We start from the raw sequence: 15076 nt of genomic DNA, 5'->3' as shown, positions 1-15076 counted from the left end.
CTATGCACAATATACCCTATTTACAGAAAAAATGTTCCACCATTAAAATAAGTTTGTACCAACCCCAATAGAAGGGAATTATTATTCTCTTCCTTTGCCTCACCTTGCTCCCCCTCTTTTATTCAGAACAACCAGATCTATCTATACGTATATACAATCAATGCTGAAGCTAAGTTCCAGCAAGCTTTTGTTACTGAATCAAAAATAGCAATGTATCACAGTAATACAGTGATACATTGTAAATATTCGTTTTACGAGGGCAACAATTAACTTACATTGCCCGTCTAGAATATTCTCTTATCCTTTGCACAAAAAGATACTTAAGGAGAGAGAAGATTTAACCACTCAGCCTTAAGACTGTACAGGGTCAGCAGAAGATAAAAAAAGGGAAAGAAACTTATTGCTTTAGACAGAATAAACAGAATGACATGTCATTTTTTTTTTTTTTTTTCCCCCTCTCTCCCCCTCCCCTCCCCTCCCTGATTACCGAACTTACAATTCTGCCTTCTTAGCTAGACAGATTACTATGTATCTTATTCCTCTTGAAACAGGGAAGCTATAAACACAGCAATTTACTACATGTAGCTAAGTTTTACATAGATCAGAATAATCTCAGGCAGCTTTGTTACAATCAAGTTCCAAAAGTCTCACTTTCAATATACAAGAAAAAAGGTCCCATTAATGAGATATCAGTCCCAGGGATAAATTCAAAGTTGAATTTTTTTTTAATTTTTTTTTTTGTTTCCCCTTTCTCTCCTCTTTCCCCTCTTGAGTTACCGCAAAATGATTCTCTCCCTCTACCAGGGTTATCTCATGTATCGTTATTCATTCCTAAATGACTGTCTTCGGCTTTTAACTCAGAAGAATAAAGATACAGAAGCAAGTTGTGCCTTCAAACAATTATGTCCACTTTAGATTAGCCATTTTATATCCACAGTAAGCTTTCAGGCTGGCTACTATATGTATTTTCAGAGTGAAGGTACATTAACTATTATGTATAATTCCTTTGCAGGATCTCCCAGGCACTCTGCCATATATCCCGGCTCCCTTCTTAGCCTTACAAGGAACAAAACAATTTTAGCCACCTTCCCCTCCCTTGTAGTAGGAGACACAGTACCTCTGAGAAAGTTCTCTGCAGCATTCAGCGTTCACCCCCTCACGAACGGCACACTCCCTGCTTCTCGGATCCTTGATGTGACTCAAGACAAGCCAACCTCCTCTCTCGCAGCATCGGTGGGAGAGGAGGACAACAGCTAGCAATCACCACGCACTGCTCTCCGGGAGCCTCGAGAGAGAGAAAGTCTTCAGGTCTCACAGCCAAGTCGGCACAGAGCTTGCCTCCTCCGCGCGCGAGCACCGTGGGGGAGAGGAAGGACAACCACACGGCTACAGACAGGCTCGCTGACAGACTCAGAGAGGGGAGTCAAGAGGGTTCTCTCAGAACATGGCACAGATGCTCCGTCTTCGTGCCGCTAATGAGTGTGAGGGGGGCGGTCAACAGGAGAACCAGTGAGTTGTTGTAAGTCCCGTAGGGGAAGGGGAATTCAATAGACGAATCTCTCCCGGGTTAATACAGCAGCCTTTGGCCCTGAACTTGCCCCATCCCTCACCTCGCACTTTAACCGTGGGGAGAGGGGAAGAAGGGAACCAATTGTTGTTATTTTCTCCTTCTTTACTTTAAGGTAACTTGCGTGTTTGTGTTGCAAGGTTATACATAAGCTTCTTTCAAAGCTAAGGGGTTTTCACCACAGTGAGATGGAGTTCCACTGTGTTTTGGTTCCGGCAGCGTTGGTTCCTGCTGTCCATAGCTACCCAGTTTCCAGGGCTTAAGCGCGAAGTTCCCCGCCAGCAGCTTTGGGACTGGAGAGTGCTTGCTCAGCCACCTGTGCTAAGCTCCTCCTCTGGAACAGGTCAGGGCCTGCCAAGAGCATGCAATTTTAAACAACTTTCTAATTTACTTCTATTATCTAATTAGCTTCATTCTCTTGAAATCCTTTGTTTGAAAGCATATCTAGATAGGCTTGAGAAGTTGCTGATTGGTGGCTAAACATAGATGCCTCGTGTGATTGGCTCACCTATGTGCATTTCTTCAACAAAGGGATATCTGAAGAATTAAGCAAATTATGTAATAGAAGTAAATTGGAATGTTGTTTAAAAATTATAATCTTTTTCTGAATAATGAAAGAGAAAATGTTGGGTTTCATGTCCTTTTAATTACAGACATAATGAGTTGCAAATATGAATATTACAAGGATATCTTTACAAAAAAAGCCATATAAACATCTTAAACTAACATTAAAATCATATTAAAAAATTTACATTATAATATATTAAAGCATTAATATAAACATAGTCTCCAACAAAATGTTAAGAAAATGTTAAGGCAAGAAGCCACATAACTAGACATTATAAGCAGCTGACTCAATATTTTCATTAAAATCACCAGGAACTAATAATGTGCTGTCATTAAAAGCAGCAAGGAGATTGATGATTAAAGCTGAACATAGTGCAATAGCTATTAAATTTTGCCATTTATGTTCTTTCCACTGTGCACTCGTATATAACTATCATTTCCATTCATTGCTCCTGCCTGGGTTATTATTTATTATTACTGTGGTATGTGAATTCAGAAGTGCTGTTCCAGTTTTGCACTATTTTCATCATTGCTCTAGCTCCTGCTATAATTTATTATTACTTCTATGGTATCATCTGTTGTATTGTTGTTTTTAATTCTTTAATTTCCTACGCCTAGATTTAGAGTTTTGCGGCCAAAGGGGTGCGTTAGCTACGCGTGCTTTTTTCTGGCCGCACCTTTTAAATACCGTTGGTATTTAGAGTTCACAGAATGGCTGGGTTTTCAGTGCGTTAGGCTCCAAAAAGGGAGCGTAGAGCATAATTTAACGCCACTGCAACTCTCGATACCAGCGGTGCTTACGGACGCGGCCAGCTTCAAAAACGTGCTCGTGCACGATTCCCCCATAGAAAACAATGGGGCTGTTTGAGCTGAAAATAAACCTAACACCTGCAAAAAAGTTGCGTTCAGCTCCTAACGCAGCCCCATTGTTTTCTATGGGGAAACACTTCCTACGTCTGCACCTAACACTCTAACATGTACCCCGAGTCTAAACACCCCTAACCTTACACTTATTAACCTCTAATCTGCCGCCCCCGCTATCGCTAACACCTGCATATTTTTTTTAACCCCTAATCTGCCGCTCCGTAAACCGCCGCTACTTACATTATCCCTATGTACCCCTAATCTGCTGCCCCTAACACCGCCGACCCCTATATTATATTTATTAACCCCTAATCTGCCCCCCACAACGTCGCCTCCACCTGCCTACACTTATTAACCCCTAATCTGCCAAGCGGACCGCACCGCTACTATAATAAAGTTATTAACCCCTAATCTGCCTCACTCCCGCCTCAATAACCCTATAATAAATAGTATTAACCCCTAATCTGCCCTCCCTAACATCGCCGACACCTAACTTCAAGTATTAACCCCTAATCTGCTGATCGGAGCTCACCGCTACTCTAATAAATTTTTTAACCCCTAAAGCTAAGTCTAACCCTAACACTAACACCCCCCTAAGTTAAATATAATTTTTATCTAACGAAATAAATTAACTCTTATTAAATAAATTATTCCTATTTAAAGCTAAATACTTACCTGTAAAATAAACCCTAATATAGCTACAATATAAATTATAATTATATTATAGCTATTTTAGGATTAATATTTATTTTACAGGCAACTTTGTATTTTTTTAAACCAGGTCCATATAGCTATTAAATAGTTAAGAACTATTTAATAGCTAAAATAGTAAAATAATTACAAAATTACCTGTTAAAATAAAATCCTAACCTAAGTTTACAATTAAACCTAACACTACACTAATCAATAAATTAATTAAATACAATACCTACAATTATCTACAATTAACACTAACACTACACTATACAATAATTAATTAAATACAATACCTACAATTATCTATAATTAAACCTAACACTACACTATCAAGAAATTAATTAAATACAATACCTACAACTAAATACAATGAAATAAACTAACTAAAGTACAAAAAAAAAAAAAAGAACTAAGTTACAAAAAATAATAAAATATTTAACAAACAATTAGGAAAAATAATTAAAACAATTTTAAACTAATTACTACCTACTCTTAGCCCCCTAATCAATAACAAAGCCCCCCCAAAATAAAAAAATGCCCTACCCTATTCTAAAATAAAAAAGTTCAAAGCTCTTTTACCTTACCAGCCCTGAAAAGGGCCCTTTGCGGGGCATGCCCCAAAGAATTCAGCTCTTGTGCCTGTAAAAAAAACACATACATACCCCCCCCCAACATTACAACACACCACCCACATACCCCTAATCTAACCCAAACCCCCCTTAAATAAACCTAACACTAAGCCCCTGAAGATCTCCCTACCTTGTCTTCACCTCACCTGGGTCCCGATCTGTCCAGAAGAGGGGTCCGAAGTCTTGATCCAAGCCCAAGCGGGGGCTGAAGAGTGACGTCCATCCTCGGGCTGAAGTCCTGGATCCAAGCGGCGGCTGAAGAACTCCATCATCGGGCTGAAGTTGGAAGTCCATCATCGGGATGAAGTCCTTCTATCAAGCCGCATCTTCAATTTCTTTCTTCCGGAGCGGAGAGGAGCCAATCTTCTTCCAAGCCGACGCGGAACATCCTCTTCACCCGACCGCCTACTCGCCGAATGGCCGGTTCCTTTAAATGACCATCATCCCAAGATGGCGTCCCTCGAATTCCGATTGGCTGATAGGATTCTATCAGCCAATCGGAATTAAGGTAGGAATATTCTGATTGGCTGATGGAATCAGCCAATCAGATTGAGCTCGCATTCTATTGGCTGTTCCGATCAGCCAATAGAATGCGAGCTCAATCTGATTGGCTGATTGGATCAGCCAATCGGATTGAACTTGAATCTGATTGGCTGATTCCATCAGCCAATCAGAATTTTCCTACCTTAATTCCGATTGGCTGACGTCATTTAAAGGAACCGTCATTCGGCAAGTAGGCGTCGGTTGAAGAGGATGTTCCACGTCGGCTTGGAAGAAGATGGCTCCTCTCCGCTCCGGTAGAAAGAAGATTGAAGATGCGGCTTGATAGAAGACTTCATCCCGATGATGGACTTCCGACTTCAGCCCGATCATGGAGTTCTTCAGCCGCCGCTTGGATCCAGACTTCAGCCCGAGGATGGACGTCACTCTTCAGCCCCCCGCTTGGGCTTGGATCAAGACTTCGGACCCTCTTCTGGACAGATCGGGACCCGGTGAGGTGAAGACAAGGTAGGGAGATTTTCAGGGGCTTAGTGTTAGGTTTATTTAAGGGGGGTTTGGGTTAGATTAGGGGTATGTGGGTGGTGGGTTGTAATGTTGGGGGGGGGAATTGTATGTGTTTTTTTTACAGGCAAAAGAGCTTAATTCTTTGGGGCATGCCCCGCAAAGGGCCCTTTTCAGGGCTGGTAAGGTAAAAGAGCTTTGAACTTTTTTATTTTAGAATAGGGTAGGGCATTTTTTTATTTTGAGGGGCTTTGTTATTTTATTAGGGGGCTTAGAGTAGGTGTAATTAGTTTAAAATTGTAGTAATATTTTTCTAATGTTTGTAAATATTTTTTTTTTTTTGTACTTTAGTTAGTTTATTTCATTGTATTTATTTGTAGGTATTGTATTTAATTAATTTATTGATAGTGTAGTGTTAGGTTTAATTGTAGATAATTGTAGGTATTGTATTTAATTAATTTATTGATAGTGTAGTGTTAGGTTTAATTGTAACTTAGGTTAGGATTTATTTTACAGGTAATTTTGTAATTATTTTAACTATTTTAGCTATTATTGTAGGTAGCTGGCGGCGACATTGTGGGGGGCAGGTTAGGGGTTAATAATATATAGGGGTCGGCAGTGTTAGGGGCAGCAGATTAGGGGTACATAAGTATAACGTAGGTGGCGGTCGGCAGATTAGGGGTTAAAAAAATTTAATCGAGTGGCGGCGATGTTGGGGGACCTCGGTTTAGGGGTACATAGGTAGTTTATGGGTGTTAGTGTACTTTAGAGCACAGTAGTTAAGAGCTTTATAAACCGGCGTTAGCCCAGAAAGCTCTTAACTACTGACTTTTTTCTGCGGCTGGAGTTTTGTCGTTAGATTTCTAACGCTCACTTCAGCCACGACTCTAAATACCGGCGTTAGAAAGATCCCATTGAAAAGATAGGATACGCAATTGACGTAAGGGGATCTGCGGTATGGAAAAGTCGCGGCTGGAAAGTGAGCGTTAGACCCTTTAATGACTGACCCTAAATACCGGCGGTAGCCCAAAACCAGCGTTAGGAGCCTTTAAACTCTAAATCTAGGCCTTAGCTTATTAATTTGATTATATCACACTCCGCTCATAAATTGCTTCAGTGATTTTGCGAGCCATTTTCATTTTGCTTATATTACAAGTTCAGCAAAATCCTTTCTGTTTTCCGAAAATAAAAAGATGCACAAAACACATCAAAAATACATTACAAGGGGGCAGAGCTTGGCCGCACAGGGTAATGGCCGTGTGAGAGATTAGCTCCTATGCCCCATCGCCCAAATATAATAAAATTATCCACCAAGGCCGCCTTAAACCCTGCCTAACAGACATCTGAAGCGCACAGGAGAGCTCCGTGGGGGGCCCTGGGACAGATCGGAGCAAGGGAAGCCTACAACAGGAGACCTACCAGACAGAGGAGATCGCAACTCCCACGTGGCGCTCCGACACAGGCCCTGGTAGCAACAGTCCTCTGCGTCGTCACCAAGTCATAATAGGAGGTGAGAGTGATCCTCACCACATAACCGGAGGCTGTCTTAAAGAGAAGTGGAGTGCGGTGCACAATCCTCACTTGTGCCGCAACCACCCGACAGTCACTATAAGCAGTCTGGCCCCTGGCAAATAAAGGGTTGTACACATCTATCGCCGGCCATATCTCTCCTTGGGCCGCTTCCCACAAGCACAAATTTCGCTCCACAAGGCTCAATATGTACGGTGCCTGAGGGTATCTGAACATATCAAAATCGTTACAGCAGAGGGGGGGAGAAATTTTAAATTAAAGCCACACATTATACACCACCTGTGTCTGTAGTGAGGCAGAGAGCAATATCACATTTACACAGACCTGCAACATCTCCACTGTAGCCTCATATAAAACAGGGAAAAACAGGACTGGCCTATCACCAATCAACAGCAGGTATAAATAGTAGGATTGAGCACAAGGAGGCATAAACAGCCAGCTATACACATTTAACCCTTTTACCTACTCTTCCTGTTTACAGAACCAGAGTTACATTCTACACAGAGCAAAAGGGGGTACAACTTTGTCCATTACTGTGTACCCTGACCCTTACAGCATTAAACTCTTATAAAGCTACACTAACCAGACTCACTCAACTGTTTTGTGTTTGAGCTTAAGACACTTGGCACAACACCCCCCCCCCCCCTTGATCCCTTTTTTTTCTTCATTTCTACTCTGGACCATGCGCGACCGAAAAGTGAATAAAGCAGACAAACATCCAAGCCAATCCAACAATACCTAAAGTCCCAGGACCCAGTCCACGTAAACCCAAGAATGGACAGTGCTGTCCAACGCAGGCCCCAAGGGACCCCACAGCCTACCCCAGCCGTACAAGGAACAAATGCCTGCACTACCTAAAGATGACCTAAAAGCTTGTGTACGAAGGAGGATATTAAAGAAATTATTGGAGAAGTCAAGGGCTGGCACGGCGAACTTAAAAAAGATCTAACGGAAGGTCGTCAGTAGAGGTCTCTGCCCTAGAGGAAAATCACAACACCACCTTTAACGACATACAGCAGATCTCAAAAAGATCTCAAAAATAGCTTTATGACCAAGAAGAAACTATCCAGCACCTCCTACGAAAGAGTGGAAGACCTCGACAATAGGGGTAGGCGTAACAATTTACGGGGTATACCAGAGTCTATCAACAATCTGCAATAGAAGGGTGCCTTCAAGATCCTGTTTCAGAACCCTCAAGGGCACAAGGTGAATCCCCAGACATTTGTATAGAAAGAGCACACGGGCGCTACGCGCAAAAACCTCCTCCAAAAGCCCCTCCCCAGAGACATAATCTTAAAGCTCCCTTAACCAACAAGACAGGGAGGAATTCTTCGCCATGCAAGCCAGAAGCAGAGGTTCACCCATGCGGGTAATCCACATTCAGATCTTCGCAGACCCCTTTGCCCAGCAACCCTCCAGAAAAGAAGGGAACTCCTTCATCACCTCAGTACTACGAGAGCACAAGATCCTCTACAGATGGGGTTTTACTGTCAGCATTATCGCTAACAAAAGGTAATGCCACTACGGTGGTGTTCAAGAATTTGGATGACTCTTCCCCCACTTCAAACGAAGCTCTATAAATCAACATCAAACCGCCGGAGGGAAAGAGGCCATATTCGAGAGAAAAACCTCAACAGACACCCCCTCCACAATAAGAATACAGCCAGATCAACCAGACCCTGCTACCCAGGCAGGTCGCAAGCACTGAACTAGGCAACTACCTGACATCGAACTCAACCTGTTGTGAACTATTCCCTATCTAGGCCTTGGTGGCTAAAGTCGTATATTTAATTTAAAAATGTTTTCATCTATGTTTGGGGGTGGGGATACTACCCTTAGAATTGTACTACTGTTTTTCTTTCTTGGTTACAACTGTTGATGATTGTTGATGTATTATAGTAATGTTTATACAGTTTCTTTTGAATACCAAGCCAGTAGGTACTGCAATTTGTACTTTATACTAGTGGTCACACTGGGAATTGAACAACACACACAGACTACATAGATCCCGCATTAGGATTTCACAATAGGTTCATTAAGCAGTCCTCCAGAAGCCCAGGATAACAGCTGTAGTTAAAATATAATATAGCAGCATAAATTAACGATCGGCGCTGGGGGAGCTTAGGCCGTAAAGATGCAGAACCCACACCCACTTACACTTACAAACTGTGTGCATGGCCTAATAGCCTGGGAAAAAGATCCATAGTATTCAGAGACCTATATAAAAACACTGGAGATATCCCTGTTCATACAGGAGACACATTTTAAAAGAGGCAGAGAACCAAGGCAATTGTCTCATAAATATAAATTTATGTACCTGGCCTCTGGCACCCCTCAAAAAAGTGTGGAGTGGGTATCTTGTTCAAGAACTCAGTCCAATTCCAAGTCACCTATGTAGAAAAAGACAAAAAAGGGGAGATACATTATTCTAGTGGGCCTATTGTACAATAATCCTATCACCTTGGCTAACGTATATCTCCCAACAAAGACCAACACTATCTCTTTAAAACAGTATCCCACTCACTCCTAGTCCACGCTAAGGGAACTCTGTTCCTTGGTGGTGATTTCAATCTACCACTGGACCCTCAATTAGACACATCTACTGGCTCTACAAGTGTCCCTAAACAAGTGATCAAGAATATTAAAATTACATACACCAACTGAAAATACATGACGTATGGAGGGCTCTGAATACACACACCAGAGATTACACATTGTATTCGAATCCCCACAATACGTACACAAGAATTGACTATATTTTCTCTGACCAAATTGGCCTTTCCATGGTCACAGACTTCAAGATCCTGCCTATAACTTGGTCGGACCACGCCCCTGTATAGTGCATAGTGGAATGGCCCAACATACCCCATAGAGCATATATATGGAGACTGGACGAATATATGCTAGAGAACCCACTGACCAACCAAGTAATTGACGTCATACTAGACAATTATTTCAGAGAAAACGACTTAAATGAAATCTCCCCAGAGACCCTTTGGGAAGCGCACAAATGCGTAGTTAGAGGAGAGCACATAGCACGCATTGCGAGGGAAAAGAAAGAAAACAGACAGTTCCTGAACTCCACTCTGGCACAAATAGGGTATTGGGAGAAAGAACTTAAGGGTAACCATCGCTCCCACTGAAATCTTTAAAATCCCTAACACAAAGCAGTCAATCACTTAAGACTCACCTTACAAAAGAGCAACAGAGGAAATCTGCCCTGCTTAAGCAAAAGTACTTTGAGGTAAAAGATAAGACAGGCTCTTCGTTAGCAATAAGTTTGAGGAGACGCCAGCTTAACACGCACATTCACTATATAAGTGACCCACAGGAGAACCTACACAAAGATAGTAAAAATATTGCTGAGACATTCCGCCAATATTATATGTCCCTATACAACATAAAGGATACACCGACACCTCAGAACATAGACAATTACCTATCAGACCTAAATTTACCTACTTTAGACACAGAGGAATCTACATCTTTAGACCTTCCCATATCCACAAAAGAAATTAAGAAGGCAATCCAAGACATGCCGAGTGGTAAGAGTCCTGGCTAAGCTGTTCAATTCTTTATTAGACTCAAAAGGCTTTTCTGAGAGCATGCTGGAGGCACATGTCACCGTGTTGCAGAAGCCGGGGAAAGACCTACACAGACCGGAGAGTTATCGTCCGATTTCCCTGCTGAACTCGGATGTTAAGATCTTTGCCAAAATCCTTGCCCACAGAATAAACCAATATCTACCTAAACTAATAGATACAGATCAAACGGGCTTTATACCTAGCAGGGAGGCAAAAGATAATACTTTAAAAGCGCTACAGCTTATATCATATGCTAAAAATAACAAAATCCCTGCGGTCCTGATCTCTACCGACGCAGAGAAAGCCTTCGATAGGGTAAATTGGCACTTTTTTAAAAGCAGTTATGCACAAAATGAAATTGGGCGACAAATTCATAGACTTAGTATTCTCCCTCTACGCACGCCCCATGGCTAGGATCAAGGTAAACGGCTTTACTTTCTGACAAATTCTATATTGGCAAACGGAACAAGACAGGGATGCCCCCTTTCCCCTGTGCTCTTCGCATCATCAATAGAAGCGCTGGCACAGAAAGTTAGAGATAATACACGGATTAGGGGCATCCAGATAGGTAACACTGAACATAAACTAGCTCTCTACGTGGACGATGTCCTACTTACTACTTACCAAGATAGAAGAATCTCTACCAGCAATGCTAGAGGTTTCAGGAATTATGGGAAGGTATCACACTTTTCGTTTAAACACCTGCAAATCGGAAATGCTAAACATAACATACGAAGATGCAGAATTCCATCAAACAGCACAAAATTACCCACTTAAAATACAGGAAATCAAAACTTAAATACCTAGGCATATACCTCTCACAGACTCTAAAGTAATATTCCAGGCTAATTACAACACACTCGAGGCTGCACTAGTAGCAGACCTGTCCAGTTGGAGGAATAAACCTATCTCATGGTTAGGCAGAATAAACGTGATAAAAATGAATGCTCTTCCTAGGCTATTGTATCTGCTGCAAGCTGCCCCTATCCAACTCCCACACCAATTCCTAACTAATTAGGGTCCAATCACTATTCGAACAGTTCATCTGACAGGGAATCAAACCCAGAGTAGCTAAACAGACAATTTACCTACCAAAAGAAAGAGGAGGATTGGGAGTCCCCCAATATCCACACATATACAATTGCAATAACCCTACAAAACAGAATGGTGCACAAATAACATTCATAAACAATGGGTCCAAATCGACAGGCACATAGGTCTCAGCAATGCTGGACTGGCCACGTGGCTCCCTGCCTAGATGGGAGGTCGGTGGTTATTCAGCAGTACCAACTGTTGTATGAACTTTTCTGGACTTGGGATAGGACTAATAAATACCTCCACATACAGCCTATCTGCCACAATATCGACCGGCCCTGGAACCATAAAGAAACTTCGGTAGACCGGGGAAGTCACATTAAAAATAAAATTCTATCTATCTTCCTCCAAGACGGGAAACTTAAGCCTCCAGAAGCCATTATAGACTCCCAGCTGGATATACCCATCAACTGGTATTCTCATGCGCAAATCGGACACTACATAAACACACACCTCGGTCGCCAGTCCCTAACTTGAAAATTGACACCCTTTGAAACATTATCTTATCTGATAACACACCAAGGCATTTAATCTCTATTCTATATAAGCAGATACTAGGACGAGATGCACAACAAACACCTAATTACACCAGAACCTGGGGAAAAGGAACTGGGGATTGAGTTGTCGGAAGAGGACTGGTTAAAAGACGTTCTCCGCAACTAAGAGATCGTCAATCTCTGTCAGGGTTTTAGAAACGAACTATAAATTTATGATGAGATGGTACCCTCACCCCTAGCAGACTACATAAAATATACAAAATAGCAAGTAATAGGTGCTGGAGGGGTTGTGGAGACGAGGGCAGTATGACACACATATGGTGGTGCTGTAGCAGACTAGACACATTTTGGACAGATGTTCTTGGACAGATGTCAGACATAATAGGGATTCAGATGCCAAATGACCCGCAGATCCTCCTATATATGTCTCTCCCCAAGATCACCAATAAAATAAACAATACCCTCCTGACACTCATGATTAATAGCGCTAAGTTACTTATCCCAAAACACTGGAAGTCAGATGTTACCCCAACTGTAGGGGAGTGGAGGGCACAAGTGGAAACACTTCTCCTACTGGAAAGATACCATCACTTACAGGCAGGCACTATAGACACACATGAGCTAATGCTACACACATGGAATCAATATATCCCCATCCAATAAACATCAAATACAGCCCCTAAACACCAGTGTAGGTACATCGCATAGTGCAGCTGGCTCCCCATGCAGACCTCTGGCGGCTAATTGATCGGTAAATTTTTGTTTAATGGGTCATGGATAGTTCATTCATTATTGTTAACGCTCCAGATCTGTGGGCTAATAACACAATGTGGACCCAGCCTCAAGATGGACTTTGCTAACTCTCCGGCACTACTGTAAGGACAAAGTAAACTTGACTAAGAATAGCCTTTAAACCTATGGTTCCTCTATGCTCTTAAACTCAGCATTCTATGTTTGTAGGCCGCCATCGGGCAGCCGATGATTTGCAGTACTAATGTCATCCTATAATTTTGTACGTTTCAATGTTATGTCATTTCACTTTCTTTACCACATTCATTGTATGACTTTAAGACTTCAATAAAACTCTTTGAAAAAAAATAAATAAATACATTACGAAAGTTACACTTACACCCATAAATAAAACTATTAACCCCTAAACCCACCCAACCCAACACATTGCAAAGTACCAAAATAAACTCGTTAACCCCCCTAAACTGCTATCCCCCCACATCAGCAACACTAAATAATACTATTAATCCTAAACCGCCATCCCCCACATTGCAAGTACCTAAATAAACTGTTTAAACCCTAAACCCTCCATCCCCCCACATCACAAACATTAAATAATACTATATAACCCCTAAACTGCCATCCCCCCCAACAACAAAGTTATAAACTAACATCTAAACCCCCCTAACTTAACCCTAAATTAAAATACTGCTAAATTAATTTAAAAAAAAATCCCTAACTTTAAAAAAAAAAAAAAAACTTACCTGTAAAATTAAATAAAAAACGAAACTTACCTTTAAAAAGCAAACAAACCCTTTTTTAAGAAAAGAGCTGATCGCTTGAGGGCATGCCCTACAAAAGGCCCTTTTAAGGACAATTGTTAGTTTATTTTTAGAATAGTTTTTTTTTAAGGGGTATTAGGAATAGGATCAATTTTTTTTTATTTTTAGTAATTTCTTTTTTTATTTTTTGTAATGTTAGGTTCTTTATTTTTCTGTAATGGTATAGTATATTTTGTGTAAAGTTAGATTTTTTTTTTTTTTTATAACGGTATGATTAGTTTTTTTTAAGGTAGTTAGGATTTTTTTTTTTAATTTGTGTTAAGTTAGGGGGTGTTAGGTTAGGGGGTTTAGATGCTTGTTATAACTTTGCATTGTGGGGGGATTGCGGTTTAGGGGTTAATATTATTATTTCATTTTTCGCAATGTGGGGGATGGCGGTTTAGGGGTTAATAGTTTATTAAGTTCTTTGTAATGTGGGGGGATGGCGGTTTAGGGCGTTAATAGTTTTATTTATTGTTTGCAATGTGGGGGATGGCGGATTAGGGGTTATTAGGTTAGGCGCTTATGGTAAGGTTTTTTTTTTTCACTTTTTATTCTCATTGATTTCTATAGGAGAACGCAAAAATACGAGGTAGTTTGCGCTAGTAGGGTGTTTGTTTTTAACTTTTCTTTTCTCCATTGATTTCTATGGGGGAAACACTGCACGCGGAAAGCTCGCTTAGGATTTTTGGGCTTTTCAAGTTACCGTTAGCGCAAAATACGTTTTTTTCATCTTGTAATACTAGCGGAACCTGAAAAGTGCAAAAAGCTAACTCTAGTGATGTTTTTGCTAGCAATAAACAAAAATATTTACCTTGGCATACCAAGTAATCTAGCCCTATTATTTATTATATCAACATTAAAATAGTGTTGTCTGTCTGCAATGGAAAGCAGGGCCGCCACTAGAAATTTTGGGGCCCCTGACTCAACCATTGATCAGGGCCCCCCCCCCTCCTTTGACATGTTGCAATTTTTGACCAAGTGACTAAAAGTATATGCACTTTATTCTTAATTGTCTATTTAAACTTGGAAATGATGTAAAGGTTGTAACATACACACACACAGACACACTCATACACTGAAACACACAAACACACTCACACATAAGGATTCACATATAGACACTTAGCAGACAACGCAAAGAAACCCAAACAGACACTTAGCACTTGTTTACATGAACTGACAAGTAATGAGGTAAACTACAGTTTTGTAAAAAAAAAGGAGATTTAGAAAACAAAAATTGGAGTTCTGATTATCTTTTTGTAAAGGAAGATGACACACTAAATTATGGCACAGCATGCAATGGCTGAAAGGAAGGTCCCTGAACTGCCTAAACAATAATTTAAAGGTTAAATGGTGGACGTGGTTACTTCGGAAAGGTCTTGTTAGTCTCAAAGTCTGTAGAAAGATGTGAATAATTAGTAGTAAGGTCAAAATGTCCTAAAAGGAACAGACAATGGACCAACACACACAACTCAAACTTGCACATACACCC

Source organism: Bombina bombina, chromosome 4, assembly GCF_027579735.1.
Source record: "Bombina bombina isolate aBomBom1 chromosome 4, aBomBom1.pri, whole genome shotgun sequence".
In the NCBI taxonomy this organism is placed as follows: Eukaryota; Metazoa; Chordata; class Amphibia; order Anura; family Bombinatoridae; genus Bombina; species Bombina bombina.
Note: the sequence above shows the minus strand (reverse complement) of the source record.